General features: G+C 40.6%; 1 protein-coding gene and 1 pseudogene across 2 annotated transcripts in view; one reads left to right on the top strand and one right to left on the bottom strand.

Annotated features, from left to right (window-relative positions):
- Positions 1-15,826, top strand: part of FNDC1 (fibronectin type III domain containing 1) — an 89,958-nt gene that overhangs the window by 19,468 nt on the left and 54,664 nt on the right. The window lies entirely within an intron of this gene.
- Positions 10,511-11,055, bottom strand: LOC148045044 (homeobox protein Hox-B5 pseudogene; annotated as a pseudogene).

Raw genomic sequence — 15,826 nt, 5'->3', positions numbered from 1 at the left:
AGTGACCTTAAATTACTCTGGGTTGATCCATTTCTTCTGTCCTATGATTTTTCTTGTTTCGGCACATGTTTACTTAAGGGTACATGCCACTACATACACTGGGGTTTGTGCTATGTAAAAATTCATAGCATTTCAGTTTTACATCATTCTCCTCTTCTCTCTTCCAACCTATCCTTTTATTAATATTGTGGTCACTTGCTCTGAAGCCAGTATAGGACAGAGGAAACATTGAATGTTGAGTAAAGAAATTCAGGTTCAAACCCCTGTGCACTCTCTCACGTGCATCTTGCATTATTTTCAGCTTTACTCTCGGCTTCTTTCCTGCCCATACAAATTTATTGATACCCTTCTGCCATTCTAAAAGATTCGCATCTTTTTTGAGTATAGGTAACATTTGGAAAAGAAATAAAAATTTTGGTAAGATATTCATTTTCACTGCCGCTATTCTTCCCAGCAGAGATAGGTGCAACTTCTCCCATTTTTTCATCTCTATCTGTATACTATGCCAGAGTGGTTCATAATTATACTTATATAATTTCCCATTTCAGATTGAGATATTAAGTCCAAGATATTTGACCTTTTTGACTACCTCACATCCTAACATTCCTCCTAATTCTTCCTTTTGTTTAGTATTCATATTTATGGCTAATATTTTTGTTTTCCCTAAGTTTATTTTAAAACCAGACACTTGACCATATTGATTAATCGTATTTATTAAAACCATACTGGATTCCTGCGGTTGTTCCAAAATTATGATCAAATCATCCGCAAAAGCACACACTCTGTATTCTTGCTGCCTAAGCTTAATTCCTTTTAGACCATCCAAGCCCCGTATTTTATTCAACAATACTTCCAAAGTTATAATAAACAATAGTGTGGACAAAGGACAGCCCTGTCTTGTACCTTTTCCAATTTGAAAAGAGTCTGTTAAACTTCCATTGACTATGATTTGAGCTGTTTGCTGTTGATATATTGCTTTAATTGACTGTAAAAAATTATCTCCTATCTGCATTTTTTGCAATATCTTCAACAGAAATTGCCAATTAACTCGATCAAAGGCTTTCTCAGCATCCAAAAATATGAACGCAGCAGGAATTTGATTGTTCTTTCCCAAGTATTCTAATGCATTAATAACTAATCTAACATTACTTTTCATTTGTCTCCCTTGTATAAAACCTGTTTGGTCAGTGTGTATCAATTGTTGAATAACCAGCATTAACCTATTTGCTAATATTTTAGTAAAAAATTTATAATCTACATTAAGTAATGAGATAGGTCTATAGTTTTTGGGTTGAGTAGTATCTTGATCTTCTTTGGGTATTAAAGATATAAAAGCTGTCTTCCAAGATGGAGGTACCTTACCTTCCGTTTGAATCTTATTAAATAATTCTCTAAGAGGTTCTACCATTTCTAACTGTAAATTTTTATAGTAAGCTGCTGTCAAGCCATCTGTGCCTGGTGCCTTCCCTAACTTTAACTGCTTAATTACCTGTAAAATTTTCCCCGAGGTTATTGGTTGGTTCAATTTTTCCCTGTGCTCTTCTTTAACTAAGGGTATTTTCTCTTTATCTAAATATTTGTCTATATCTAAACCATTAATTTTATCCCCCTTATACAACTCTGTAAAAAATTCCCGAAATGCCTTTTGAATCTCATCCTGTTGAAACACCTCCTTCCCTCTATAGGTCAATTTAGATATATTTTGAGATTTCCTTTTTTTCCTCATCTGATAAGCTAACCATCTGCCAGGTTTGTTTGCATTGCAGAAAGTGTTGTGTTTTGCGTATAACAAACTAGTGCCTACCTGGTCAGAAATCAACTTGTCAAATTGAGATTTTAATATGGCAATTGCTTCCTTGACCTTTGTATCGCCTGGGTTTAAGTGTTAACTCCAGCTCTTTCCTCTTAATTTCCTCTTCCAATTCTATTCATTTTACCCCTTGTTTATGTCTATGTGCTTTATTTATATTTATCAGTACTCCTCTCATATACGTTTTGCTTGCATCCCATACAAATTCCATAGGTGTATCCTTATTCATATTAAAAACAAAGTATTCGGTTAGCAATTTTTTACAATCATTGATATACCTTTCATATCTAAATAAGTTTTCATTCAATCTCTAAGACCTTCTTGCCTGTACCACCCCTCCCACTTCCATTCAAACTGGGTTATGATCCGAAAGAACTCTAGCCGCAATCTTTGTCTTCTTCACCCTGGAAAGCAAATCATTAGTGATTAATATAAAATCAATCCTAGAAAAGGATTGATGCCTATCAGAAAAGAAGGTAAAATCGGACTTCCGGGGCAGGATTTTGCCATTGGCGGTGGCTTAATTGAGCTGCCCCCAGATTTCTGGTTCGTTATCTGCCTAAACACCTAGCAAATATCTCATTCTTCAGGCAAGAAGATTGAAGAGAGAGATCCAGCTGGTAAGAGCTTTCTTTGAAGTTTGCAGCTTTTTTTTTTGCTGCAAACGGAAGGGGGGAGACAACCAAAGCTGAGTCATATCTCCGGCCAGAAACAGAGCAGAGCCCGTACCTGCGAACTTTATTTGCTTTTTCTAAAGAAAATCCTAGCTTCAGTTTTACAAGAACTTCCTTTGTGTAATTGCTCCCAAGATGGCGATTATGACTCCTCGGCAAAGACAGTGATAACAAAGATCAAAGGAATAGCCTCTTACTAATTAGCTCCACTTCTTGAAAAGCAGAGTTTGATTAATTGCTGAATAACTACTTGAAGTAAAGATATAATGGCAACAAATTTGAGCTCGGGAAGATCTCTTTTTAGGAGTACATCCCACGCACCTGGCATCAAGTTGCAGTCCCCACCCTCTATGCCCCCTACTGGAGATTTGCTAACGAAAGAACTTTTTTTTGAGACTCTTAGAGAATTTAGAGAGCAGAATTTAGAAATGCTCAGAGAATTCAGAGCGGAGATAAAGAAATTTAATGCAGATTTACATGATAAGCTTGATGCTAGAATTGTTAAAACAAAGGACGATATGGTAGGACTTGTAACTGTATTGAGAGAATATGTTTCTGAAATGGAAGACAAGCTAGAGGTTCTTGAGGAAGCCAACACTAACTTGACATCCAAAATTGAAGTGGCGCAACAAAAAGTTGATAATGCTGAAAAACAAATTGTTATGTTATACTATAAACAGATGGAGCTTGCATTAAAAGTCAGAGGGCTTCGTGAAAACGAACAGGAGAACTTGAAGCAGATTTTTTCAGAGGCTTTTAACCGTCTGGTGGAAAGACCGGGGCCCAACTTTGACTGGCAGATCGAAAAAAATTATCGTGTTAATTCTTTGGTGGCAAAACAGAGACAACTCCCTTGGGATGTAATTATATATTTTACTACAAGAGAATTTAGAAACATGATACTACAAAAGTCTTATAATACCAGGCTTCAAATTGGTGGACAGGACTTGATTGTTCTGAAAGAAATACCACCCCAAATGCTAAGAGCCAGGAGAGACTATGCTTTTCTAGTGGAAGAACTCAGAAACCGTCAGATACAGTACAGATGGGATGCGCCATTTGGTATAATAATTACATTTGATAAGCAAAAATATCGTCTCAACTCTGTATGGGAAGCCCGAGATTTTTATCACAAGAATCTGAAGGTGGGACACCCGGAATTATTTGGATTTGGAGAAAAACCACGAGAAAAACAAGATAAACAGCAAATCACACAACCACCAGACAAAAAGCATCATCTCCTCTTTCCGGAAGGGCAAGGGACCAGGGAACAAGGATCTAGCCGTATGACTACCAGACGAATGGGAAAACAAGGTATATTGCAATAACTTGAATAATCATCGGTCATCGATCAAGGAGTTATGGTCTGAACTCTTTACACAAGAGAAAGAAAATATTTCACTACCTCAGACAGTTTAAGAACGATATGATTTGTCTGCAAGAAATTTATATTAAATTAACTGATTAAAAATATTTGTTTGACCCCGAACTTGGTCAATATTTTGTGACCTCTGCTACTGAAAAGAAAAATGGTAGAGTTGTAAAAGAGACGGCTGAATTAATTGAAGCAGATCCCTTTGGAAGACATATTGCATTTACTTAATTCTAGAAGGGAAAAAGACTTGATGGACAACTTCGAAATGCAGAGGCGTGCGACTTCACCTCTTTCTCTGATGGACATCAATCCCCTTTAAGGAGTGACTTTATATAAATCGCTAATGACTTATTTTCTAGGGTGAAGAAGACAAAGATTGCGGCGAGGGACTTTTAGGACCATAACTCAGTTTGGATGGAATAGGGAAGGGTAGTGCAGGCAAGAAAGTCTTGGAGGTTGAATGAGAGTTTAGGGTTTATTTAGATATGTAAAATATATTAATGATTGTTAAAAAAAATTGCTATCTGAATACTTTGCTCTGAATACAAATAAGGATATATTCATGGAATTTGTAGGGGATGTAAGTAAAGCATATTTGAGAGGAGTACTGATGAACATAAACAAAATACATAGACATAAACAAGGGCAAAAACGAAAAGAATTGAAAGAGGAAATTAATAGAATAATTTGAAGTGTATTTAAATTGTCATAGAGGGAAGGAGGTACAAAGGGGATAATATTAAGGGTTTAGACATACACAGATACTTAGATAAAAAGATAATACCCCTAGTTAGAGAAGGATACAGTTAAAAGATAAACTCACAAATAACTTCTGGGGACATCCTGTAGATGATCAAACAACTAAGATTAGGAATAATGTAAACTTAAAGTTTGTGGAATGGCATGAAGCTGAGTTCAACGTAGAGACTGTACTGACCTTTTTTTTTCTTTTCTTCTTTTTTCTTTAATTTCGTTGGTTTTAATATATTTTAGATTGTGTTTGATAAAAAGCTATACCGTGTACGGGGTCTGGGAAGTCGGGGTGGGGGAAGGGAGGTGGGGTCATAGGGGGGAGGGGGGAGGGGGGAAATACAGTATGTGCCAGAATTTAAAGTAACATGATTGCACTTGTATACTGTTGCATTTTCAATGCTAGTGTTAAAATAAGAAGCTGAATATATTGATAGATGGTAGAAATACACCGAAGGGAGGAGTAGAGGGAAAGAAGAAAGAGGGGTAGAGAGGGTGGGAGAGAGGATCAGAAGGAAGGTGAGGTGGAAGGGAGGGAGTGTATTGGGAGAAAGGAATGATAGAGGGAGAGGGGAAGTAGGAGAGGGAAATGTTGGAGGGGAGAAAGGAAAGTTGGAGGGGGGTGAAAGAAACGGTGTATGGAGGGTTGATGTGGTCTATTGGGCTTGTATTTTGGGGAGTATTTTTGACAAGGATGGCTGTGGTTATTGTTCAATGTTATATGGCCCTGGTTATGCACAGTATATAAGTGACTGTATGAATTGAAAATGAAAATGAAAATAAAACATTTGAACAAGAAAAAAAAAGAAAAGAAGGTAAAATCATATTCTTCTGCATTTCTTTCTCGCCAGATATCTCTCAGTTCAAAGTCATCCATCATGTCAAAAAAGGATTTAGGTAGCTTTGCTCGCATCTTAGTATTTGGGCGAGAAACCTTCTTATCTCTCTTAGTATCTATAACACCATTCCAGTCACCCAATAGTATACAAGACCTATAATCCCACTGTACTAATTTAGCATGAAGATTTCTGTAGAATCTGTCTTGCTGTTGATTAGGAGCATAAATTCCCAAAAACAATGTCTTTTTCCCTTCCAGGATTAAATCTAACACAATGTATCTTCCAAAGGGATCTGCTTCAATTAATTCAACTTTCATATCTTTTCTTAAGTATACAACTATACCATTTATCTTTTCCATAGCAGAAGCTACAAAATGTTGACCAAGTCTTGGGTTAATCAGATATTTTTGATCGGTTGATTTAATATGAGTTTCTTGCAAGCAAATTAGGTCATTCTTAAACTGTTTAAGATAGTGAAATATTTTCTTTCTCTTCTGTGGAGAATTCAATCCATTGACATTCCATGTTAAAATCTTAATTGTCATTTTTGGTTACCTGAAGCTTTTTTAGAGCCTCCCCCATGGCCTGTTTAACCTTTGGCCTAGCTCCTCCCACTGCTTCTGGACTTGTTGCTGTAGCTCCTTGATCGATGGCAGGTAATTGTTGAGGTTGTTGCCTTTTAGCTTGTTGCTCCATTCGTCTAGTAGTCATACGGCTAGGTCTTTGTTCCATAACACCTTGCGCTTCTAGAAGAGAGAGATGATCCATCTTATCTGGTAGTTGTGTAGTTTGTTGTCTATCTTGTCCTTCTTGTGATCTTTCTCTGGGTCCAGATGGTGCAGGATTTCCAGCCTTCAGAATATTATAGTAAAAATCTCGGGCTTTCCATACGGAGTTGAGATGATATCTTTGCCTATCAAATGTAAGTATAATGCCGAATGGTGTGTCCCATCTGTACTATATCTGATGGTTTCTAAGTTCTTCAACTAAAAAAGCATAATCTCTCCTGGCTCTTAGCATTTGAGGTGGTATCTCTTTCAAAACAGTCAGGTCTTGACCCCCAATTTGGAGCTTAGCTTTATAAGTCTCTTGCAATATCGTGTTTCTGAGCTCTCTTGTGGTGAAGTATATAATGATGTCTTGAGGGAGCTGCTTCTGCTTTGCGACCCAAGAGTTAACGCGATAAACTTTGTCGATTTGCCAGTCAAACTGATCCCCCGGTCTTCCCAACAGATTATCAAAAGCTTCTGAAAGAATCTGTTTCAGGTTCTCCTGTTTTTCTTCACGCAACCCCCTTACTCTTAATGTCAGTTCCATTTGTCTGTACTGTATCATAATAATTTCTTTTTCAGCATTTTCAACTTTTTGTTGCACCACCTCTGTTTTCGATGTCAAGTTGGTATTAGCTTCATTAAGATCCTCTAGACTATCTTCAATTCCAGAAACATGTTCTGTCAGTAGAGTTACAAGCCCCAGCATATCATCTCTAATTTTAGCAACCCTGGCATCAATCTTATCATACAACTCTTCTTTAAGTTCTTTTATCTCCTCTTTTATCTCCACATTTATCTCCTCTTTAAAATGTTTAAGTTTGTCTTCCACTTTAATTGTCTGAGTGTTGAGAGCCTCATTTAATTCCCTCAAGAAGAATTCTTTCGTTAGCAAATCTCCAGCAGGGGGCTTGGAGAACGGAGGCTGCGACTTTGTGCTAGGTATTGGAGATGTGCTTCTGGGGGCTGAGGGAGGGGGTTTCAAATTAGGATTTGGTTTTGAGGCCATTCCAAGTTTTATCTTTAAGCAATTAGTAAAACTCTACTGGCCTGCTATACAGCTATGGAAAGAGGTACTAAATCTCCCCTTTATTTTGAAGTTTTTGAGGACTTTGCAAAAGGTTTCAGAAGATAAGCATTGTAACGAAACAGTTCATCATACTCATCACCATTTTAAGTGTCTCTATATTAGCAGAGTTAATGGAGTTAACGGAAGAAAGAAAGTCTTGTAAAAGTGAAACTAATTAGCAAAACTCTGCTGGCCGGCTGTGAGGCAAAGTAATAAATCACCCCTTTCCTTTGAAGTTTTAAAACTCCATAGAGCTTTACAAGGAGATTAAGGAAATTAAGAAAGTAATCATTGTTACGGAAGAATTCAGCAGGCTCGTTGCCATTTTAAATGCCTCTTTAAATAGCTAGATTAACGGAAGAAGATCTTGTAAAAATGAAGCTAGGATTTGAATATACAATTAGAGTTCTCGCATACGAGTTCAGCTCGTGTTAAAATCAAATAATTCAAGCCTTGTTCTGAGTGGGAGAATGCAAGAGACAGCTTGAGATCCCCAGCACGGATACAGTTCTGCCTTCGGCTGGCCCCCCTCTCTCCACAGACACAGAAGCTGCAAAGATCAAAAGGCTGTTGCACAACAGAACTAATCTCCTTCCCTTCTTGCCCGAAGAGTAAGGTACCTGTCAGACGTCTGATAGACGATCGTCTAAACAGATAACACGACCAGGAACTCAGGAGCAGCTTTGTTAAGCTGCTTCCATCAGTAAGCCCCACCCAGGAAGTCCGGTTTCCCTAATTTCTTAATTTACTGACCTTCAGTCTAGTTTGCAAATTTGGCAGAAAAAGCTTGCATCAGTATTGATATTGATGCTCTGATGTCCGTACCAATTTTATTGCTGGAAATTCACATTTTTGTCTAAACTTGTCCTAATGTGGGTATTTTGTTAACCAGATTTTCTATATGAAAATACATTGCTTTTCCAATTTTTGGACTTGGAAGAAGATAGGATAGAAAAAGTGCTGGCATTTTTGAAATTTGGTATTGAAGGAGATTCCTGAGAATATCATGGATAGCCAAGAAAAACAAAGAAATGGATCATTGAAAAAGTCAACTCAGAGTTTGCAGTCAAGGCACAAATAACTAGGCTGAAATTATCCTACTTTTGACATATTATGCCTTGTTCTCTGCAGAAGTCTGTAATGCTGGAAAAGGTGGAAGAAAAGAAGATGGGCTTGGTTACAGTGGTGATTGGAAGATCTAAAGGACCAAGTTAGGAATATATTGCCAAGAAGAAAATCTGTGTTGCTAAGAATCAACACCAAATTATTGGCAGTGTACTTTCCCTGAATGCATGCTTTAAATGTTCAAATATTTTAGAAAGTTCTGAGTGTAGATTTCAGCTTATATGTGCTTTTCAAGTTCCACATATTTAGTGGAATATTTTCCTAAAGATTCTGTTCAGCAAAATTTCTCTTCCATCTTTATTTCTGGAAGCTCCTTCCAATTTCATTTCCTATGATTTGCTGCTCTTTTCTCTTTCTTATGTAGTGACTAAGACAAAGGCTTAAGCCCAGGAGAAGATGCAGGTCTGAGAGAGAGAGAGACAGAAACAAGTGGTTCTTCTCCCATCAATCAAGCAACTTGTTCCATGGTTCAATGGGCTGGGTAGGAATGCCATGTCTTAGATACCAGATTAACAAGCAAATGCAACGGGCAGTAAATCTATGGGGAGGAATGTTGAATTTATATTTACCAAAAAAGAAATAAAGGGAGACTAGTATAGATCTATTTCAAGCTATTTAGCTCTCATCAGCTAGCTATAACCTTCTGGGATTTGAACCCAGGCTACTCACATATTAGGTAGATATATTAACCTCTAAGCCATGGGCTCTCCTTGCTTTGTTGGCTATACCAGGGGAGAGATTAAGGCTCTTAATCTTTCAACACAAAAATAGTAGTTTGTTGTGGAAATGACTGCATGCAAAGTCTACTGGATTAGGGCTGAAAGGCAAAAGCGGAAGCATTATGCTCCGCCCCATAATTGGTTAGACCAGTTTGCCCTGATAGACTGGTCTCACTGGAAAAAAACACTTACAGGGAGGAATGCATATTAAGACTAGGGTGACCAGATGTCCCGCATTTGGCGGGACAGGCACGCCTTCTCATAATTTTCCCCGCATCCTGGGCCATTCCCCCAAAATCCCGCTTAATTTTGACGCCTTCTTCGACTTACTCCCCCGCCCATCCATTGCTGCTCGCATGGGCGGGGTAGCATAGCGAGTGAGAGGGCGGATGGGCGGGGGAGCGAGCTCGCCTTTCCAGCTCCACTTCCAGACAAGCCGTGGGAAAGCCTCCGCGAAAAGAGCCACCTGGGGCCGCCGCTTCTTCTCCGAACTCAGAGTAAGTGACGGGCGGGGCGACTGAGCGGGCGGATGGTGGTGGGATCGCCACTCGCTGCACTGCAGCTGACTCACCCCTGGCCAGGCGGGCTGGGGAGGCTTTGGATGTCCGGGCGGGAAGAGCACGGAGGAAGGCAGAGCGGCGCTGACGCAACTCTGCTATTTCTGATGGAGGAGCCCCTAGATAGGGAAGGCAGCTGGCAGGGCTTATATGCAGATGGAGCTCTCCAAGCACAGGAGCGCTGGAAAAGTGCTCCGCTCATGCACCCACCGGGATGGAGCATGCTCGCTCGCTTGCTCTAGCCCTGCCTGCATGACTTTGAAGTGCTGGCTTGCGGCTTGCCATTTGCCTTCTACGTCGGCCCGCGCGGAAGGCAATCTTTCGCTGAATGGCGGCTGAGAGGCACGCTAAAGTGCTGGCATGACTTTGAAGGGCTGGCTTGCTGCTTGCCTTCTAAGTCGGCCTGCGCGGAAGTCAATCCAGCCTTTCAAAGTCATGCCGGCAGTTTAGAACTTGGCCGCCGTTCAGCGAAACATCTTTCACTGAATGGCGGCCAAGGGGCACGCTAAAGTGCCGGCATGACTTTGAAGGGCTGGCTTGCCACTTGCCTTCCAAGTCGGCCCACACAGAAGGCAATCCAGCTCTTCAAAGTCATGCCGGCAGTTTAGAACTCGGCCGCCCTTCAGCGAAACATCTTTCACTGAATGGCGGCCAAGGGGCACGCTAAAGTGCCGGCATGACTTTGAAGGGCTGGCTTGCCACTTGCCTTCCAAGTCGGCCCACACAGAAGGCAATCCAGCTCTTCAAAGTCATGCCGGCAGTTTAGAACTCGGCCGCCCTTCAGCGAAACACGTTGGGTGGGAGACAAGAAGGGGACAGGCTTTATGCGGCCGGCATGGAGGTGGCGTTCGGCTCCGTCTGAACTCGGGCACCATTGTTGGCTTGAGAACCGCTCTCTTCGGTTCACGAGGACGCGCTGGTTTCGTCTATTTCGGCAAACGTGGTGATGCTAACTGCACCGACAGAAGCTACAGGTTAGCGTGGGAGGACCCGGCTGTCTTGCCTCCATGGCTTTAGTTGACGCCACGACTGGTGCTGCTTGTGCAAGGGAGGGATTCGGGACAGGACAAGGAGCAGCTGAACGCCTCTCTTAACCTGCTTTCGAGCGCTGCCTGGGCAGAAAAGACGCGAGAGCTCTCCCCAACCGCTCCAAATTGGCTGGAGGAGGAGGAGGGGGTGGTGGTGGCTGATCCGCTGATGCTCAGATCCATTCCATTGTATTTGTATCCCCCGTAAGAGCCAGCGTGCATGTTGCCTGGATCTCTATAGGATCCATCCATGGATCTGCCAGCCCCATAATTTAACAGCTGATAGTCTGGGGCATTAGGGTAACGTCCTGAGAACGAATCTACAAAGTAATAACTCATGTGGATTTATATCTTGGAGGGCTTGATTTGTGGGGTTTGTGGTGGTTATTGCCCCCGTGCTTGAGAATTTATGATGTATTAATGAGTTATAGCGGCGGTGCCTCCCCCTCCCCCTCCTCCGCTAGGAACACCTCAGCTGGGCAGGCAGGGGTGCTCGGCTTTGCCAGCTTCAGCTCAGCCGCAGCGTAGGTCAGCAAATTTTAAGAAGAGGCACTGGACAGCCGCTTGTCTAAAATGGATAGGATCTCCTGCTTGAGGGGGGAAGGGCTAGAAGACCTCCAAGGTCCCCTCCAGCTCAATTCTGATTTGACCAGAGCCCTGGTCAACAGTTGCAACACCGACATTGTGGAATGAAGGTTGCAATGGCCATTGCAAGCCACTAAATGGACTTTCCAGCCCCTGTTGTCTTTCTTAGAGAAGAATGCAGAATACTGGAGCTGGAGGTCATCTAGTCCAACCCCCTGCTCAAGCAGGAGACCTGATACCATTTCAGGCAAACTGTTGTACATTATCAAAACCTCCTGTGATGGATCACCCACAACTTCTGGAGGGAAGCCGTTCCACTGGTTAATTGTCCTCATTGTCAGGAAATTTCTCCTTAGTTCTAGGTTGCTTCTCTCCCTGGTTAGTTTCCATCAATTGCTTCTTGTCCTTCAAAGGCTTTGGAGAATAGGTTGGCTCCTTCTTCTTTGGGGCAGCCCCTCAAATATTGGAAGACTGCCATCATGTCACTCCTAGATCTTCTTTTCTATAGACTAGAAATCCACAATTCCTGCAACTGTTCTTCATATATTTTATCCTCTGATCCCCTAATCATCTTTCTTGCTTTTCTCTGCACTCTTTCCAGAGTCTCCACGTCTTGAGACTGATTGGTCGATCTCAAGTAGCTTCTATCCACCTCAAAGCCACAAAGTGTTTCCTCCAGGCTCTTATCACAGATCACTTATGTTACTAACTTATCAGCTGCAGTTATTCACTTAAGAACTGTGGCAAGAAAGGTGGTATAATGGGCTTAGTGACCAAAGTTACAATGGCATTGTAAAAAGTGACTGATGACCATTTTTCACAGTTAGCGACCATTTCACACTTAGCAACTGTTGCAACATCCTCATGGTCACGTGATCAAAATTTTGATGTTTGGCAACAGTTACAATTTATATTTGTAAATTGTAGTTATGTTGAAATAAAAAAAATTACAATACTATTTTTGCGTTATATGAAAATTTTTGTTGCTCCGTATAAAATTTTTAATCAAGCCCCCCCCCCCCCCTTGGGGCAAAGGTGTCCCTCTTTACCAATCTGAAAATCTGGTCACCTTAATTAAGACCCACTACTATACAGTAGTACATTTCATCCTTTCCCTTTTAAAAAGCCTCTAGAGAGAACTAGGATAGAGAAGCAAATTCTTTTCTACAGCCACATTTGTTTTAAATGGATTACTTTCCATATGGCTTTTTGGCTGCTATAGTTTTTTTCATGCCCTCTGTCCCACGAAGAGTCTTTATACTAGTTCCAGTTGGAAAAGGGTGTCTGCAACTGGTGCAGAAGAAACTGATCGATTGCAGACTTCCTTCCTGCCAAACCAGACCAGCAGAAGTTGAATTAAATTATGTGGCCAGTAGCAATGTATTCAGTCTTTGTCAAGGATCAGTAATAAGTCTCATTTATTGCAAAGTGAAAACCAGGGAGTTATAGCAGGATATGAAAGCGCCAAGCCCATAGAACCTTCAGATATGGCTATTTAATACCATAATGGAAGGTTGACCTAATAGAGTTGCCAGCAAAATTACTCTTCAAGAGGATTCACAGCTAGTGCTATATCCAGGTGAGATATATATTATGAGCCGCAGCATCTTTAAATTCATTTTCACTGGCAGATGGGCAGGTTTATTACAACATCTCTGTGGGTTTTTGGAGGAGTATCAAATGGACTGATATTTAACAATCTGCCTGTGGAACTCTAGTTTTTCAAACTATGCATCAGATAAAAATCTTACCGACATTTTTTCTTGTGTGCAGAAAAGTTAGTAATCACTTTTATGACTGATCTGCTTGCCAGCGACATGGATACAACAGTGGTTGAGCCACATGCCAAGAATGTAAAAAAAAAAAAATTAAGCTGCTTAATGTACACACAGATGGTTAACTGGATCCACGTGAATTGTACCCCCATGGGAGTTTCAGAATATTTGCTGGTGTGCTAAGGAGGGAGGGGATGTACGCATTCTTTTAGGCTTAAGAAGCATTTAGTTTTTTGTTATATTTTCCAGGAAAAATAGAGCTTTTCCACATGGAGCATTTATACCAATCTAGTATCACCTCTCTGCTGTTCTTTCCCATGATATCCTCCTTGGCAGCTGAGTTCAGCCCCATCTTCCTTGCTTTGTTCCAGATACACAATATATGCACTGCAGTTTCATCAAATGGATCCTACAGTAGTGGGGCCCCCAACACCAGGGACCGGTTCCGTGGAGAGAGGATTTTTTCATGGACCAGAGGGGGCGTGATTTTGTGTGTTATCTGAATCCCATGGACGAGAGTTTGCTTATTTGCATGGCCTGGTTTCTGGCATACTGCCGCTTGGTGCTGGTCCATGCACTTGTGATTGGAGATGGGGGCCCTTGCTTTAGAGATTTGGTACTCCAGATCCTGTGCAAACAGTTTAAGGGATCGGGACAACCGGCATTCCTCCTTCTGCATACAGGTTAAAGCAGAGAAGAATAAAGTTCATACTGACTATCTTAATAATTGCTTCATGACATCCAGAGGTTGAGGTCTGAAAGTAGGGATTTAAAGTTGGCTTGATGGATTCCGATTAAAAGCAACTGATAAAGCAAAGGTAAAGCAGGGAAGCTGTGCAAAGCATGTGGATTTTTGGTGGGAGAAGGAAGAATATGAGTAGCAGAAGGCAAACAAGATCTTGTATCGATGCCTAATTGGACAAATATGCCAAAGGCAGTGGACGCATGGCATAGGTTCTAAGTCAGAGTTCCCCTGCTTGGCAACTTGCTGGCTGGGGAATCCTGGGAGTTGAAGTCCACACGTCTTAAAGTTGTCATGGTTTGGGGACCCTCTTTTAAAGGAAAAGTAGCTTTACTGACTTTAGGACCTTTTAGGGCAAATGTAAAGATGCCATTGCATACGCGTAACTGCTTTCCCACACCACACACTATAGGACTAACTGACGGCATAATCATGATCCAAGCATCTTTGTACCATTTTGATTTTCCTAGAGGGCCCTGTGTGATTAGCATTATGTAGTTGCAGATCATTGTAGAAAAATAAGAATAGTTTCTCCTGTGTAGCTTACCAAAGAGTATTTCAAAGGATAATTGCCATGTATCTTCTTATTTAGGTAAGTGATCCTTCTTTGGCCTTATTTAATGACCAACAATTTCTGAGACATTATTTGATCTGCTTGAAGAGCACTTGAGACCAATCCTATGCCAGATGATTGCATGCCCTTCTCACAAGTCATGAAATTCACTTTCACTCAGTATTCTTGTCTTATTAAGGATCCCTTGAACTGTTCAGTACATCTAAAGAGCACATTTCTTTATGTGGGGCATTCAATGGTTTGTTCATTAAATTGCAGTGTAGATTGCTAGCCTTGGTAAGTGCTGTTCATTTTATCCAGTCCTGTTTTGTTTTGTTTTAGTATATGGTTTTACGGTGAATTGGATGTATTTCTTTTAAATCAAGGGTGAACAATTATGGCCCCTTTACGACCTGTGGATTTCAACTCCCAGAATTCCTGAGCTAGCATGGTTGGCCACAGGTCATAAAGGGGCAATGGTTGCCCATCTTGTTTTACATAAATATGTGCATTTTTTTGTTTTTATCTGAATTTAACCCATCTTCAATGTTTAGGACTGCCTATAAATAGCCTTTAGTTGAATAACCTTTTCAGTTTAAAAAATATGTTTGTGTTCTTTTCTTTTCTCTGACTACACTACATATAACTTGCAATTTTCCTACCACCTCATTTACCATCACTGGTTTCCACTTCCACATGATTGAGCCCTTTCAACTTTGCTCCACTATTGCAATATCTTAATGCTTGGATCTTGAATTCATTATATTGCCTCTTATTTCGTCTCCATTATGTGTGCTAGAGTTTGTGTCTATCTACTGGCGGTTAAAAGATTACATGTCAAATCTTCTCATTAACAACCTGAGCTGCTGATGTTTTTTCTTCTTCAACTCATGTGGTTTATTTCTGTAGCTCAGCCAATTTAAATGCATGCCTTGACTCTCAATTGCTCCTTTTTGGCCTTTTCTCATTGTGGTTTTTCATCATCTGTACAATATTTCAACTAACAGTTTTATTATGGGAAGTAATGGTATATGGATCTATGCTTGGCAAATACTGAAAATGCAGCTAATGTATCTTGGGAGCTGTTGTAGATTACAGGCTCACCATATAAACGGTGTCTACTTAGATTGCCTTTAGTTACATTATACAATGTTCCTCAATGAACAAGTATGTGTTTTGTTGCTGTATAAGCATGTCGGCTCACTCTTACATATTTTGTAGCATATCAGAAATGTAGTTGGTTCTTTGATTGTTACATTGTGCCAAAAACATATTGGTGCATCTGGGTACCATTGGTTCCATCTGAGCATGCATGCTTATTTCATAGAGTAAGACATGTTGGAATGTTCCACATCAAATTATATTTATAAAATAACAATTTATTCTTCTTGAAGGAAAAATTACTCCTTTTCTACTGTTAATTCTTTGATATCTAAAAAGTCTTTAATTTCCTAT

This window comes from Thamnophis sirtalis, unplaced genomic scaffold (assembly GCF_051295495.1).
Source record: "Thamnophis sirtalis isolate CommonGarterSnake01/CBP01778 unplaced genomic scaffold, rThaSir2_p1.2 scaffold_6, whole genome shotgun sequence".
NCBI classification, from domain to species: Eukaryota; Metazoa; Chordata; class Lepidosauria; order Squamata; family Natricidae; genus Thamnophis; species Thamnophis sirtalis.
This window is presented reverse-complemented; position numbering and strand designations above follow the sequence as displayed.